General features: G+C 31.6%; 1 protein-coding gene across 1 annotated transcript in view; it reads left to right on the top strand.

The window, feature by feature from the left end:
- LOC146959822 (kinesin heavy chain-like) overlaps window positions 1–18549 on the top strand; it is a 72965-nt gene that overhangs the window by 11076 nt on the left and 43340 nt on the right. The window lies entirely within an intron of this gene.

Genomic DNA, 18549 nt, shown 5'->3' with positions numbered 1-18549 from the left:
CAGGAAGTTATTAATATTATTAAACATATTAATATTAAATCAGTTTCATTAACCCTATAACTGCTGAGGTGACAGACCTCTACTCTGGAGAGACAGGAAGTTATTAATATTATTAAACATATTAATATTAAATCAGTTTCATTAACCCTATAACTGCTGAGGTGACAGACCTCTACTCTGGAGAGACAGGAAGTTATTAATATTATTAAACATATTAATATTAAATCAGTTTCATTAACCCTATAACTGCTGAGGTGACAGACCTCTACTCTGGAGAGACAGGAAGTTATTAATATTATTAAACATATTAATATTAAATCAGTTTCATTAACCCTATAACTGCTGAGGTGACAGACCTCTACTCTGGAGAGACAGGAAGTTATTAATATTATTAAACATATTAATATTAAATCAGTTTCATTAACCCTATAACTGCTGAGGTGACAGACCTCTACTCTGGAGAGACAGGAAGTTATTAATATTATTAAACATATTAATATTAAATCAGTTTCATTAACCCTCTAACTGCTGAGGTGACAGACCTCCACTCTGGAGAGACAGGAAGTTATTAATATTATTAAACATATTAATATTAAATCAGTTTCATTAACCCTATAACTGCTGAGGTGACAGACCTCTACTCTGGAGAGACAGGAAGTTATTAATATTATTAAACATATTAATATTAAATCAGTTTCATTAACCCTCTAACTGCTGAGGTGACAGACCTCTACTCTGGAGAGACAGGAAGTTATTAATATTATTAAACATATTAATATTAAATCAGTTTCATTAACCCTATAACTGCTGAGGTGACAGACCTCCACTCTGGAGAGACAGGAAGTTATTAATATTATTAAACATATTAATATTAAATCAGTTTCATTAACCCTATAACTGCTAAGGTGACAGACCTCTACTCTGGAGAGACAGGAAGTTATTAATATTATTAAACATATTAATATTAAATCAGTTTCATTAACCCTATAACTGCTGAGGTGACAGACCTCTACTCTGGAGAGACAGGAAGTTATTAATATTATTAAACATGTTAATATTAAATCAGTTTCATTAACCCTATAACTGCTGAGGTGACAGACCTCTACTCTGGAGAGACAGGAAGTTATTAATATTATTAAACATATTAATATTAAATCAGTTTCATTAACCCTATAACTGCTGAGGTGACAGACCTCTACTCTGGAGAGACAGGAAGTTATTAATATTATTAAACATATTAATATTAAATCAGTTTCATTAACCCTCTAACTGCTGAGGTGACAGACCTCTACTCTGGAGAGACAGGAAGTTATTAATATTATTAAACATATTAATATTAAATCAGTTTCATTAACCCTATAACTGCTGAGGTGACAGACCTCTACTCTGGAGAGACAGGAAGTTATTAATATTATTAAACATATTAATATTAAATCAGTTTCATTAACCCTCTAACTGCTGAGGTGACAGACCTCTACTCTGGAGAGACAGGAAGTTATTAATATTATTAAACATATTAATATTAAATCAGTTTCATTAACCCTATAACTGCTGAGGTGACAGACCTCCACTCTGGAGAGACAGGAAGTTATTAATATTATTAAACATATTAATATTAAATCAGTTTCATTAACCCTATAACTGCTGAGGTGACAGACCTCTACTCTGGAGAGACAGGAAGTTATTAATATTATTAAACATATTAATATTAAATCAGTTTCATTAACCCTCTAACTGCTGAGGTGACAGACCTCTACTCTGGAGAGACAGGAAGTTATTAATATTATTAAACATATTAATATTAAATCAGTTTCATTAACCCTCTAACTGCTGAGGTGACAGACCTCTACTCTGGAGAGACAGGAAGTTATTAATATTATTAAACATATTAATATTAAATCAGTTTCATTAACCCTATAACTGCTGAGGTGACAGACCTCCACTCTGGAGAGACAGGAAGTTATTAATATTATTAAACATATTAATATTAAATCAGTTTCATTAACCCTCTAACTGCTGAGGTGACAGACCTCTACTCTGGAGAGACAGGAAGTTATTAATATTATTAAACATATTAATATTAAATCAGTTTCATTAACCCTCTAACTGCTGAGGTGACAGACCTCTACTCTGGAGAGACAGGAAGTTATTAATATTATTAAACATATTAATATTAAATCAGTTTCATTAACCCTCTAACTGCTGAGGTGACAGACCTCTACTCTGGAGAGACAGGAAGTTATTAATATTATTAAACATATTAATATTAAATCAGTTTCATTAACCCTATAACTGCTAAGGTGACAGACCTCTACTCTGGAGAGACAGGAAGTTATTAATATTATTAAACATATTAATATTAAATCAGTTTCATTAACCCTCTAACTGCTGAGGTGACAGACCTCTACTCTGGAGAGACAGGAAGTTATTAATATTATTAAACATATTAATATTAAATCAGTTTCATTAACCCTCTAACTGCTGAGGTGACAGACCTCTACTCTGGAGAGACAGGAAGTTATTAATATTATTAAACATATTAATATTAAATCAGTTTCATTAACCCTATAACTGCTGAGGTGACAGACCTCCACTCTGGAGAGACAGGAAGTTATTAATATTATTAAACATATTAATATTAAATCAGTTTCATTAACCCTCTAACTGCTGAGGTGACAGACCTCTACTCTGGAGAGACAGGAAGTTATTAATATTATTAAACATATTAATATTAAATCAGTTTCATTAACCCTATAACTGCTGAGGTGACAGACCTCTACTCTGGAGAGACAGGAAGTTATTAATATTATTAAACATATTAATATTAAATCAGTTTCATTAACCCTCTAACTGCTGAGGTGACAGACCTCTACTCTGGAGAGACAGGAAGTTATTAATATTATTAAACATATTAATATTAAATCAGTTTCATTAACCCTATAACTGCTGAGGTGACAGACCTCTACTCTGGAGAGACAGGAAGTTATTAATATTATTAAACATATTAATATTAAATCAGTTTCATTAACCCTATAACTGCTGAGGTGACAGACCTCTACTCTGGAGAGACAGGAAGTTATTAATATTATTAAACATATTAATATTAAATCAGTTTCATTAACCCTATAACTGCTGAGGTGACAGACCTCTACTCTGGAGAGACAGGAAGTTATTAATATTATTAAACATATTAATATTAAATCAGTTTCATTAACCCTATAACTGCTGAGGTGACAGACCTCTACTCTGGAGAGACAGGAAGTTATTAATATTATTAAACATATTAATATTAAATCAGTTTCATTAACCCTATAACTGCTGAGGTGACAGACCTCTACTCTGGAGAGACAGGAAGTTATTAATATTATTAAACATATTAATATTAAATCAGTTTCATTAACCCTCTAACTGCTGAGGTGACAGACCTCTACTCTGGAGAGACAGGAAGTTATTAATATTATTAAACATATTAATATTAAATCAGTTTCATTAACCCTATAACTGCTGAGGTGACAGACCTCTACTCTGGAGAGACAGGAAGTTATTAATATTATTAAACATATGAATATTAAATCAGTTTCATTAACCCTATAACTGCTGAGGTGACAGACCTCTACTCTGGAGAGACAGGAAGTTATTAATATTATTAAACATATTAATATTAAATCAGTTTCATTAACCCTATAACTGCTGAGGTGACAGACCTCCACTCTGGAGAGACAGGAAGTTATTAATATTATTAAACATATTAATATTAAATCAGTTTCATTAACCCTCTAACTGCTGAGGTGACAGACCTCTACTCTGGAGAGACAGGAAGTTATTAATATTATTAAACATATTAATATTAAATCAGTTTCATTAACCCTATAACTGCTGAGGTGACAGACCTCTACTCTGGAGAGACAGGAAGTTATTAATATTATTAAACATATTAATATTAAATCAGTTTCATTAACCCTATAACTGCTGAGGTGACAGACCTCTACTCTGGAGAGACAGGAAGTTATTAATATTATTAAACATGTTAATATTAAATCAGTTTCATTAACCCTATAACTGCTGAGGTGACAGACCTCTACTCTGGAGAGACAGGAAGTTATTAATATTATTAAACATATTAATATTAAATCAGTTTCATTAACCCTCTAACTGCTGAGGTGACAGACCTCCACTCTGGAGAGACAGGAAGTTATTAATATTATTAAACATATTAATATTAAATCAGTTTCATTAACCCTCTAACTGCTGAGGTGACAGACCTCCACTCTGGAGAGACAGGAAGTTATTAATATTATTAAACATATTAATATTAAATCAGTTTCATTAACCCTATAACTGCTGAGGTGACAGACCTCCACTCTGGAGAGACAGGAAGTTATTAATATTATTAAACATATTAATATTAAATCAGTTTCATTAACCCTCTAACTGCTGAGGTGACAGACCTCCACTCTGGAGAGACAGGAAGTTATTAATATTATTAAACATATTAATATTAAATCAGTTTCATTAACCCTATAACTGCTGAGGTGACAGACCTCTACTCTGGAGAGACAGGAAGTTATTAATATTATTAAACATATTAATATTAAATCAGTTTCATTAACCCTATAACTGCTGAGGTGACAGACCTCTACTCTGGAGAGACAGGAAGTTATTAATATTATTAAACATATTAATATTAAATCAGTTTCATTAACCCTCTAACTGCTGAGGTGACAGACCTCTACTCTGGAGAGACAGGAAGTTATTAATATTATTAAACATATTAATATTAAATCAGTTTCATTAACCCTATAACTGCTAAGGTGACAGACCTCTACTCTGGAGAGACAGGAAGTTATTAATATTATTAAACATATTAATATTAAATCAGTTTCATTAACCCTATAACTGCTGAGGTGACAGACCTCTACTCTGGAGAGACAGGAAGTTATTAATATTATTAAACATATTAATATTAAATCAGTTTCATTAACCCTATAACTGCTGAGGTGACAGACCTCTACTCTGGAGAGACAGGAAGTTATTAATATTATTAAACATATTAATATTAAATCAGTCTCATTAACCCTATAACTGCTGAGGTGACAGACCTCTACTCTGGAGAGACAGGAAGTTATTAATATTATTAAACATATTAATATTAAATCAGTTTCATTAACCCTATAACTGCTGAGGTGACAGACCTCTACTCTGGAGAGACAGGAAGTTATTAATATTATTAAACATATTAATATTAAATCAGTTTCATTAACCCTATAACTGCTGAGGTGACAGACCTCTACTCTGGAGAGACAGGAAGTTATTAATATTATTAAACATATTAATATTAAATCAGTTTCATTAACCCTCTAACTGCTGAGGTGACAGACCTCTACTCTGGAGAGACAGGAAGTTATTAATATTATTAAACATATTAATATTAAATCAGTTTCATTAACCCTATAACTGCTGAGGTGACAGACCTCTACTCTGGAGAGACAGGAAGTTATTAATATTATTAAACATATTAATATTAAATCAGTTTCATTAACCCTATAACTGCTGAGGTGACAGACCTCCACTCTGGAGAGACAGGAAGTTATTAATATTATTAAACATATTAATATTAAATCAGTTTCATTAACCCTCTAACTGCTGAGGTGACAGACCTCCACTCTGGAGAGACAGGAAGTTATTAATATTATTAAACATATTAATATTAAATCAGTTTCATTAACCCTATAACTGCTAAGGTGACAGACCTCTACTCTGGAGAGACAGGAAGTTATTAATATTATTAAACATATTAATATTAAATCAGTTTCATTAACCCTATAACTGCTAAGGTGACAGACCTCTACTCTGGAGAGACAGGAAGTTATTAATATTATTAAACATATTAATATTAAATCAGTTTCATTAACCCTATAACTGCTGAGGTGACAGACCTCTACTCTGGAGAGACAGGAAGTTATTAATATTATTAAACATATTAATATTAAATCAGTTTCATTAACCCTCTAACTGCTGAGGTGACAGACCTCTACTCTGGAGAGACAGGAAGTTATTAATATTATTAAACATATTAATATTAAATCAGTTTCATTAACCCTCTAACTGCTGAGGTGACAGACCTCTACTCTGGAGAGACAGGAAGTTATTAATATTATTAAACATATTAATATTAAATCAGTTTCATTAACCCTCTAACTGCTGAGGTGACAGACCTCCACTCTGGAGAGACAGGAAGTTATTAATATTATTAAACATATTAATATTAAATCAGTTTCATTAACCCTATAACTGCTGAGGTGACAGACCTCTACTCTGGAGAGACAGGAAGTTATTAATATTATTAAACATATTAATATTAAATCAGTTTCATTAACCCTCTAACTGCTGAGGTGACAGACCTCTACTCTGGAGAGACAGGAAGTTATTAATATTATTAAACATATTAATATTAAATCAGTTTCATTAACCCTATAACTGCTGAGGTGACAGACCTCTACTCTGGAGAGACAGGAAGTTATTAATATTATTAAACATATTAATATTAAATCAGTTTCATTAACCCTATAACTGCTGAGGTGACAGACCTCTACTCTGGAGAGACAGGAAGTTATTAATATTATTAAACATATTAATATTAAATCAGTTTCATTAACCCTATAACTGCTGAGGTGACAGACCTCTACTCTGGAGAGACAGGAAGTTATTAATATTATTAAACATATTAATATTAAATCAGTTTCATTAACCCTATAACTGCTGAGGTGACAGACCTCTACTCTGGAGAGACAGGAAGTTATTAATATTATTAAACATATTAATATTAAATCAGTTTCATTAACCCTCTAACTGCTGAGGTGACAGACCTCTACTCTGGAGAGACAGGAAGTTATTAATATTATTAAACATATTAATATTAAATCAGTTTCATTAACCCTATAACTGCTGAGGTGACAGACCTCTACTCTGGAGAGACAGGAAGTTATTAATATTATTAAACATATTAATATTAAATCAGTTTCATTAACCCTATAACTGCTGAGGTGACAGACCTCTACTCTGGAGAGACAGGAAGTTATTAATATTATTAAACATATTAATATTAAATCAGTTTCATTAACCCTATAACTGCTGAGGTGACAGACCTCTACTCTGGAGAGACAGGAAGTTATTAATATTATTAAACATATTAATATTAAATCAGTTTCATTAACCCTCTAACTGCTGAGGTGACAGACCTCTACTCTGGAGAGACAGGAAGTTATTAATATTATTAAACATATTAATATTAAATCAGTTTCATTAACCCTCTAACTGCTGAGGTGACAGACCTCTACTCTGGAGAGACAGGAAGTTATTAATATTATTAAACATATTAATATTAAATCAGTTTCATTAACCCTATAACTGCTGAGGTGACAGACCTCTACTCTGGAGAGACAGGAAGTTATTAATATTATTAAACATATTAATATTAAATCAGTTTCATTAACCCTATAACTGCTGAGGTGACAGACCTCTACTCTGGAGAGACAGGAAGTTATTAATATTATTAAACATATTAATATTAAATCAGTTTCATTAACCCTCTAACTGCTGAGGTGACAGACCTCTACTCTGGAGAGACAGGAAGTTATTAATATTATTAAACATATTAATATTAAATCAGTTTCATTAACCCTATAACTGCTGAGGTGACAGACCTCTACTCTGGAGAGACAGGAAGTTATTAATATTATTAAACATATTAATATTAAATCAGTTTCATTAACCCTATAACTGCTGAGGTGACAGACCTCTACTCTGGAGAGACAGGAAGTTATTAATATTATTAAACATATTAATATTAAATCAGTTTCATTAACCCTATAACTGCCGAGGTGACAGACCTCTACTCTGGAGAGACAGGAAGTTATTAATATTATTAAACATATTAATATTAAATCAGTTTCATTAACCCTATAACTGCCGAGGTGACAGACCTCTACTCTGGAGAGACAGGAAGTTATTAATATTATTAAACATATTAATATTAAATCAGTTTCATTAACCCTATAACTGCTGAGGTGACAGACCTCTACTCTGGAGAGACAGGAAGTTATTAATATTATTAAACATATTAATATTAAATCAGTTTCATTAACCCTATAACTGCTGAGGTGACAGACCTCTACTCTGGAGAGACAGGAAGTTATTAATATTATTAAACATATTAATATTAAATCAGTTTCATTAACCCTATAACTGCTAAGGTGACAGACCTCTACTCTGGAGAGACAGGAAGTTATTAATATTATTAAACATATTAATATTAAATCAGTTTCATTAACCCTATAACTGCTGAGGTGACAGACCTCTACTCTGGAGAGACAGGAAGTTATTAATATTATTAAACATATTAATATTAAATCAGTTTCATTAACCCTCTAACTGCTGAGGTGACAGACCTCTACTCTGGAGAGACAGGAAGTTATTAATATTATTAAACATATTAATATTAAATCAGTTTCATTAACCCTATAACTGCTGAGGTGACAGACCTCTACTCTGGAGAGACAGGAAGTTATTAATATTATTAAACATATTAATATTAAATCAGTTTCATTAACCCTCTAACTGCTGAGGTGACAGACCTCTACTCTGGAGAGACAGGAAGTTATTAATATTATTAAACATATTAATATTAAATCAGTTTCATTAACCCTATAACTGCTGAGGTGACAGACCTCTACTCTGGAGAGACAGGAAGTTATTAATATTATTAAACATATTAATATTAAATCAGTTTCATTAACCCTCTAACTGCTGAGGTGACAGACCTCTACTCTGGAGAGACAGGAAGTTATTAATATTATTAAACATATTAATATTAAATCAGTTTCATTAACCCTCTAACTGCTGAGGTGACAGACCTCTACTCTGGAGAGACAGGAAGTTATTAATATTATTAAACATATTAATATTAAATCAGTTTCATTAACCCTATAACTGCTGAGGTGACAGACCTCTACTCTGGAGAGACAGGAAGTTATTAATATTATTAAACATATTAATATTAAATCAGTTTCATTAACCCTATAACTGCTGAGGTGACAGACCTCTACTCTGGAGAGACAGGAAGTTATTAATATTATTAAACATATTAATATTAAATCAGTTTCATTAACCCTCTAACTGCTGAGGTGACAGACCTCTACTCTGGAGAGACAGGAAGTTATTAATATTATTAAACATATTAATATTAAATCAGTTTCATTAACCCTATAACTGCTGAGGTGACAGACCTCTACTCTGGAGAGACAGGAAGTTATTAATATTATTAAACATATTAATATTAAATCAGTTTCATTAACCCTATAACTGCTGAGGTGACAGACCTCTACTCTGGAGAGACAGGAAGTTATTAATATTATTAAACATATTAATATTAAATCAGTTTCATTAACCCTATAACTGCTGAGGTGACAGACCTCTACTCTGGAGAGACAGGAAGTTATTAATATTATTAAACATATTAATATTAAATCAGTTTCATTAACCCTATAACTGCTGAGGTGACAGACCTCTACTCTGGAGAGACAGGAAGTTATTAATATTATTAAACATATTAATATTAAATCAGTTTCATTAACCCTATAACTGCTAAGGTGACAGACCTCTACTCTGGAGAGACAGGAAGTTATTAATATTATTAAACATATTAATATTAAATCAGTTTCATTAACCCTATAACTGCTGAGGTGACAGACCTCTACTCTGGAGAGACAGGAAGTTATTAATATTATTAAACATATTAATATTAAATCAGTTTCATTAACCCTATAACTGCTGAGGTGACAGACCTCTACTCTGGAGAGACAGGAAGTTATTAATATTATTAAACATATTAATATTAAATCAGTTTCATTAACCCTCTAACTGCTGAGGTGACAGACCTCTACTCTGGAGAGACAGGAAGTTATTAATATTATTAAACATATTAATATTAAATCAGTTTCATTAACCCTATAACTGCTGAGGTGACAGACCTCTACTCTGGAGAGACAGGAAGTTATTAATATTATTAAACATATTAATATTAAATCAGTTTCATTAACCCTATAACTGCTGAGGTGACAGACCTCTACTCTGGAGAGACAGGAAGTTATTAATATTATTAAACATATTAATATTAAATCAGTTTCATTAACCCTATAACTGCTGAGGTGACAGACCTCTACTCTGGAGAGACAGGAAGTTATTAATATTATTAAACATATTAATATTAAATCAGTTTCATTAACCCTATAACTGCTAAGGTGACAGACCTCTACTCTGGAGAGACAGGAAGTTATTAATATTATTAAACATATTAATATTAAATCAGTTTCATTAACCCTATAACTGCTGAGGTGACAGACCTCTACTCTGGAGAGACAGGAAGTTATTAATATTATTAAACATATTAATATTAAATCAGTTTCATTAACCCTATAACTGCTGAGGTGACAGACCTCTACTCTGGAGAGACAGGAAGTTATTAATATTATTAAACATATTAATATTAAATCAGTTTCATTAACCCTATAACTGCTGAGGTGACAGACCTCCACTCTGGAGAGACAGGAAGTTATTAATATTATTAAACATATTAATATGAAATCAGTTTCATTAACCCTATAACTGCTGAGGTGACAGACCTCTACTCTGGAGAGACAGGAAGTTATTAATATTATTAAACATATTAATATTAAATCAGTTTCATTAACCCTATAACTGCTGAGGTGACAGACCTCCACTCTGGAGAGACAGGAAGTTATTAATATTATTAAACATATTAATATTAAATCAGTTTCATTAACCCTATAACTGCTAAGGTGACAGACCTCTACTCTGGAGAGACAGGAAGTTATTAATATTATTAAACATATTAATATTAAATCAGTTTCATTAACCCTATAACTGCTGAGGTGACAGACCTCTACTCTGGAGAGACAGGAAGTTATTAATATTATTAAACATATTAATATTAAATCAGTTTCATTAACCCTCTAACTGCTGAGGTGACAGACCTCTACTCTGGAGAGACAGGAAGTTATTAATATTATTAAACATATTAATATTAAATCAGTTTCATTAACCCTATAACTGCTAAGGTGACAGACCTCTACTCTGGAGAGACAGGAAGTTATTAATATTATTAAACATATTAATATTAAATCAGTTTCATTAACCCTCTAACTGCTGAGGTGACAGACCTCTACTCTGGAGAGACAGGAAGTTATTAATATTATTAAACATATTAATATTAAATCAGTTTCATTAACCCTATAACTGCTGAGGTGACAGACCTCTACTCTGGAGAGACAGGAAGTTATTAATATTATTAAACATATTCATATTAAATCAGTTTCATTAACCCTCTAACTGCTGAGGTGACAGACCTCTACTCTGGAGAGACAGGAAGTTATTAATATTATTAAACATATTAATATTAAATCAGTTTCATTAACCCTATAACTGCTGAGGTGACAGACCTCTACTCTGGAGAGACAGGAAGTTATTAATATTATTAAACATATTAATATTAAATCAGTTTCATTAACCCTATAACTGCTAAGGTGACAGACCTCTACTCTGGAGAGACAGGAAGTTATTAATATTATTAAACATATTAATATTAAATCAGTTTCATTAACCCTCTAACTGCTGAGGTGACAGACCTCTACTCTGGAGAGACAGGAAGTTATTAATATTATTAAACATATTAATATTAAATCAGTTTCATTAACCCTATAACTGCTGAGGTGACAGACCTCTACTCTGGAGAGACAGGAAGTTATTAATATTATTAAACATATTAATATTAAATCAGTTTCATTAACCCTATAACTGCTGAGGTGACAGACCTCTACTCTGGAGAGACAGGAAGTTATTAATATTATTAAACATATTAATATTAAATCAGTTTCATTAACCCTATAACTGCTAAGGTGACAGACCTCTACTCTGGAGAGACAGGAAGTTATTAATATTATTAAACATATTAATATTAAATCAGTTTCATTAACCCTATAACTGCTGAGGTGACAGACCTCCACTCTGGAGAGACAGGAAGTTATTAATATTATTAAACATATTCATATTAAATCAGTTTCATTAACCCTATAACTGCTGAGGTGACAGACCTCTACTCTGGAGAGACAGGAAGTTATTAATATTATTAAACATATTCATATTAAATCAGTTTCATTAACCCTATAACTGCTGAGGTGACAGACCTCTACTCTGGAGAGACAGGAAGTTATTAATATTATTAAACATATTAATATTAAATCAGTTTCATTAACCCTATAACTGCTGAGGTGACAGACCTCCACTCTGGAGAGACAGGAAGTTATTAATATTATTAAACATATTAATATTAAATCAGTTTCATTAACCCTATAACTGCTGAGGTGACAGACCTCTACTCTGGAGAGACAGGAAGTTATTAATATTATTAAACATATTAATATTAAATCAGTTTCATTAACCCTATAACTGCTGAGGTGACAGACCTCTACTCTGGAGAGACAGGAAGTTATTAATATTATTAAACATATTAATATTAAATCAGTTTCATTAACCCTATAACTGCTGAGGTGACAGACCTCCACTCTGGAGAGACAGGAAGTTATTAATATTATTAAACATATTAATATTAAATCAGTTTCATTAACCCTATAACTGCTGAGGTGACAGACCTCTACTCTGGAGAGACAGGAAGTTATTAATATTATTAAACATATTCATATTAAATCAGTTTCATTAACCCTATAACTGCTGAGGTGACAGACCTCTACTCTGGAGAGACAGGAAGTTATTAATATTATTAAACATATTAATATTAAATCAGTTTAATTAACCCTCTAACTGCTGAGGTGACAGACCTCTACTCTGGAGAGACAGGAAGTTATTAATATTATTAAACATGTTAATATTAAATCAGTTTCATTAACCCTCTAACTGCTGAGGTGACAGACCTCTACTCTGGAGAGACAGGAAGTTATTAATATTATTAAACATATTAATATTAAATCAGTTTCATTAACCCTATAACTGCTAAGGTGACAGACCTCTACTCTGGAGAGACAGGAAGTTATTAATATTATTAAACATATTAATATTAAATCAGTTTCATTAACCCTCTAACTGCTGAGGTGACAGACCTCTACTCTGGAGAGACAGGAAGTTATTAATATTATTAAACATATTAATATTAAATCAGTTTCATTAACCCTCTAACTGCTGAGGTGACAGACCTCTACTCTGGAGAGACAGGAAGTTATTAATATTATTAAACATATTAATATTAAATCAGTTTCATTAACCCTATAACTGCTGAGGTGACAGACCTCTACTCTGGAGAGACAGGAAGTTATTAATATTATTAAACATATTAATATTAAATCAGTTTCATTAACCCTCTAACTGCTGAGGTGACAGACCTCTACTCTGGAGAGACAGGAAGTTATTAATATTATTAAACATATTAATATTAAATCAGTTTCATTAACCCTCTAACTGCTGAGGTGACAGACCTCTACTCTGGAGAGACAGGAAGTTATTAATATTATTAAACATATTAATATTAAATCAGTTTCATTAACCCTATAACTGCTGAGGTGACAGACCTCTACTCTGGAGAGACAGGAAGTTATTAATATTATTAAACATATTAATATTAAATCAGTTTCATTAACCCTATAACTGCTGAGGTGACAGACCTCCACTCTGGAGAGACAGGAAGTTATTAATATTATTAAACATATTAATATTAAATCAGTTTCATTAACCCTCTAACTGCTGAGGTGACAGACCTCTACTCTGGAGAGACAGGAAGTTATTAATATTATTAAACATATTAATATTAAATCAGTTTCATTAACCCTATAACTGCTAAGGTGACAGACCTCTACTCTGGAGAGACAGGAAGTTATTAATATTATTAAACATATTAATATTAAATCAGTTTCATTAACCCTATAACTGCTAAGGTGACAGACCTCTACTCTGGAGAGACAGGAAGTTATTAATATTATTAAACATATTAATATTAAATCAGTTTCATTAACCCTATAACTGCTGAGGTGACAGACCTCTACTCTGGAGAGACAGGAAGTTATTAATATTATTAAACATATTAATATTAAATCAGTTTCATTAACCCTCTAACTGCTGAGGTGACAGACCTCTACTCTGGAGAGACAGGAAGTTATTAATATTATTAAACATATTAATATTAAATCAGTTTCATTAACCCTCTAACTGCTGAGGTGACAGACCTCTACTCTGGAGAGACAGGAAGTTATTAATATTATTAAACATATTAATATTAAATCAGTTTCATTAACCCTATAACTGCTGAGGTGACAGACCTCTACTCTGGAGAGACAGGAAGTTATTAATATTATTAAACATATTAATATTAAATCAGTTTCATTAACCCTCTAACTGCTGAGGTGACAGACCTCTACTCTGGAGAGACAGGAAGTTATTAATATTATTAAACATATTAATATTAAATCAGTTTCATTAACCCTATAACTGCTAAGGTGACAGACCTCTACTCTGGAGAGACAGGAAGTTATTAATATTATTAAACATATTAATATTAAATCAGTTTCATTAACCCTCTAACTGCTGAGGTGACAGACCTCTACTCTGGAGAGACAGGAAGTTATTAATATTATTAAACATATTAATATTAAATCAGTTTCATTAACCCTATAACTGCTGAGGTGACAGACCTCTACTCTGGAGAGACAGGAAGTTATTAATATTATTAAACATATTAATATTAAATCAGTTTCATTAACCCTCTAACTGCTGAGGTGACAGACCTCTACTCTGGAGAGACAGGAAGTTATTAATATTATTAAACATATTAATATTAAATCAGTTTCATTAACCCTATAACTGCTAAGGTGACAGACCTCTACTCTGGAGAGACAGGAAGTTATTAATATTATTAAACATATTAATATTAAATCAGTTTCATTAACCCTATAACTGCTGAGGTGACAGACCTCTACTCTGGAGAGACAGGAAGTTATTAATATTATTAAACATATTAATATTAAATCAGTTTCATTAACCCTCTAACTGCTGAGGTGACAGACCTCTACTCTGGAGAGACAGGAAGTTATTAATATTATTAAACATATTAATATTAAATCAGTTTCATTAACCCTATAACTGCTGAGGTGACAGACCTCCACTCTGGAGAGACAGGAAGTTATTAATATTATTAAACATATTAATATTAAATCAGTTTCATTAACCCTCTAACTGCTGAGGTGACAGACCTCCACTCTGGAGAGACAGGAAGTTATTAATATTATTAAACATATTAATATTAAATCAGTTTCATTAACCCTATAACTGCTAAGGTGACAGACCTCCACTCTGGAGAGACAGGAAGTTATTAATATTATTAAACATATTAATATTAAATCAGTTTCATTAACCCTATAACTGCTGAGGTGACAGACCTCTACTCTGGAGAGACAGGAAGTTATTAATATTATTAAACATATTAATATTAAATCAGTTTCATTAACCCTATAACTGCTAAGGTGACAGACCTCTACTCTGGAGAGACAGGAAGTTATTAATATTATTAAACATATTAATATTAAATCAGTTTCATTAACCCTATAACTGCTGAGGTGACAGACCTCTACTCTGGAGAGACAGGAAGTTATTAATATTATTAAACATATTAATATTAAATCAGTTTCATTAACCCTCTAACTGCTGAGGTGACAGACCTCTACTCTGGAGAGACAGGAAGTTATTAATATTATTAAACATATTAATATTAAATCAGTTTCATTAACCCTATAACTGCTGAGGTGACAGACCTCTACTCTGGAGAGACAGGAAGTTATTAATATTATTAAACATATTAATATTAAATCAGTTTCATTAACCCTCTAACTGCTGAGGTGACAGACCTCTACTCTGGAGAGACAGGAAGTTATTAATATTATTAAACATATTAATATTAAATCAGTTTCATTAACCCTATAACTGCTGAGGTGACAGACCTCTACTCTGGAGAGACAGGAAGTTATTAATATTATTAAACATATTAATATTAAATCAGTTTCATTAACCCTATAACTGCTGAGGTGACAGACCTCTACTCTGGAGAGACAGGAAGTTATTAATATTATTAAACATATTAATATTAAATCAGTTTCATTAACCCTCTAACTGCTGAGGTGACAGACCTCTACTCTGGAGAGACAGGAAGTTATTAATATTATTAAACATATTAATATTAAATCAGTTTCATTAACCCTATAACTGCTGAGGTGACAGACCTCTACTCTGGAGAGACAGGAAGTTATTAATATTATTAAACATATTAATATTAAATCAGTTTCATTAACCCTCTAACTGCCGAGGTGACAGACCTCTACTCTGGAGAGACAGGAAGTTATTAATATTATTAAACATATTAATATTAAATCAGTTTCATTAACCCTATAACTGCCGAGGTGACAGACCTCTACTCTGGAGAGACAGGAAGTTATTAATATTATTAAACATATTAATATTAAATCAGTTTCATTAACCCTATAACTGCTGAGGTGACAGACCTCTACTCTGGAGAGACAGGAAGTTATTAATATTATTAAACATATTAATATTAAATCAGTTTCATTAACCCTATAACTGCTGAGGTGACAGACCTCTACTCTGGAGAGACAGGAAGTTATTAATATTATTAAACATATTCATATTAAATCAGTTTCATTAACCCTATAACTGCTGAGGTGACAGACCTCTACTCTGGAGAGACAGGAAGTTATTAATATTATTAAACATATTAATATTAAATCAGTTTCATTAACCCTATAACTGCTGAGGTGACAGACCTCTACTCTGGAGAGACAGGAAGTTATTAATATTATTAAACATATTAATATTAAATCAGTTTCATTAACCCTATAACTGCTGAGGTGACAGACCTCTACTCTGGAGAGACAGGAAGTTATTAATATTATTAAACATATTAATATTAAATCAGTTTCATTAACCCTATAACTGCTGAGGTGACAGACCTCCACTCTGGAGAGACAGGAAGTTATTAATATTATTAAACATATTAATATTAAATCAGTTTCATTAACCCTATAACTGCTGAGGTGACAGACCTCTACTCTGGAGAGACAGGAAGTTATTAATATTATTAAACATATTAATATTAAATCAGTTTCATTAACCCTATAACTGCTAAGGTGACAGACCTCTACTCTGGAGAGACAGGAAGTTATTAATATTATTAAACATATTAATATTAAATCAGTTTCATTAACCCTATAACTGCTGAGGTGACAGACCTCTACTCTGGAGAGACAGGAAGTTATTAATATTATTAAACATATTAATATTAAATCAGTTTCATTAACCCTATAACTGCTGAGGTGACAGACCTCCACTCTGGAGAGACAGGAAGTTATTAATATTATTAAACATATTAATATTAAATCAGTTTCATTAACCCTATAACTGCTGAGGTGACAGACCTCTACTCTGGAGAGACAGGAAGTTATTAATATTATTAAACATATTAATATTAAATCAGTTTCATTAACCCTATAACTGCTGAGGTGACAGACCTCTACTCTGGAGAGACAGGAAGTTATTAATATTATTAAACATATTAATATTAAATCAGTTTCATTAACCCTATAACTGCTGAGGTGACAGACCTCTACTCTGGAGAGACAGGAAGTTATTAATATTATTAAACATATTAATATTAAATCAGTTTCATTAACCCTCTAACTGCTGAGGTGACAGACCTCTACTCTGGAGAGACAGGAAGTTATTAATATTATTAAACATATTAATATTAAATCAGTTTCATTAACCCTCTAACTGCTGAGGTGACAGACCTCTACTCTGGAGAGACAGGAAGTTATTAATATTATTAAACATATTAATATTAAATCAGTTTCATTAACCCTCTAACTGCTGAGGTGACAGACCTCCACTCTGGAGAGACAGGAAGTTATTAATATTATTAAACATATTAATATTAAATCAGTTTCATTAACCCTATAACTGCTGAGGTGACAGACCTCTACTCTGGAGAGACAGGAAGTTATTAATATTATTAAACATATTAATATTAAATCAGTTTCATTAACCCTCTAACTGCTGAGGTGACAGACCTCTACTCTGGAGAGACAGGAAGTTATTAATATTATTAAACATATTAATATTAAATCAGTTTCATTAACCCTCTAACTGCTGAGGTGACAGACCTCTACTCTGGAGAGACAGGAAGTTATTAATATTATTAAACATATTAATATTAAATCAGTTTCATTAACCCTCTAACTGCTGAGGTGACAGACCTCTACTCTGGAGAGACAGGAAGTTATTAATATTATTAAACATATTAATATTAAATCAGTTTCATTAACCCTCTAACTGCTGAGGTGACAGACCTCTACTCTGGAGAGACAGGAAGTTATTAATATTATTAAACATATTAATATTAAATCA

The sequence above is a fragment of the Trachurus japonicus genome, unplaced genomic scaffold (assembly GCF_045865225.1).
Source record: "Trachurus japonicus isolate A0001 unplaced genomic scaffold, Traja_1.0 AP031020.1".
NCBI lineage: Eukaryota > Metazoa > Chordata > Actinopteri > Carangiformes > Carangidae > Trachurus > Trachurus japonicus.
The sequence above is the reverse complement of the archived record's forward strand: the minus strand, read 5'-3'. Positions and strand labels throughout refer to the sequence as shown.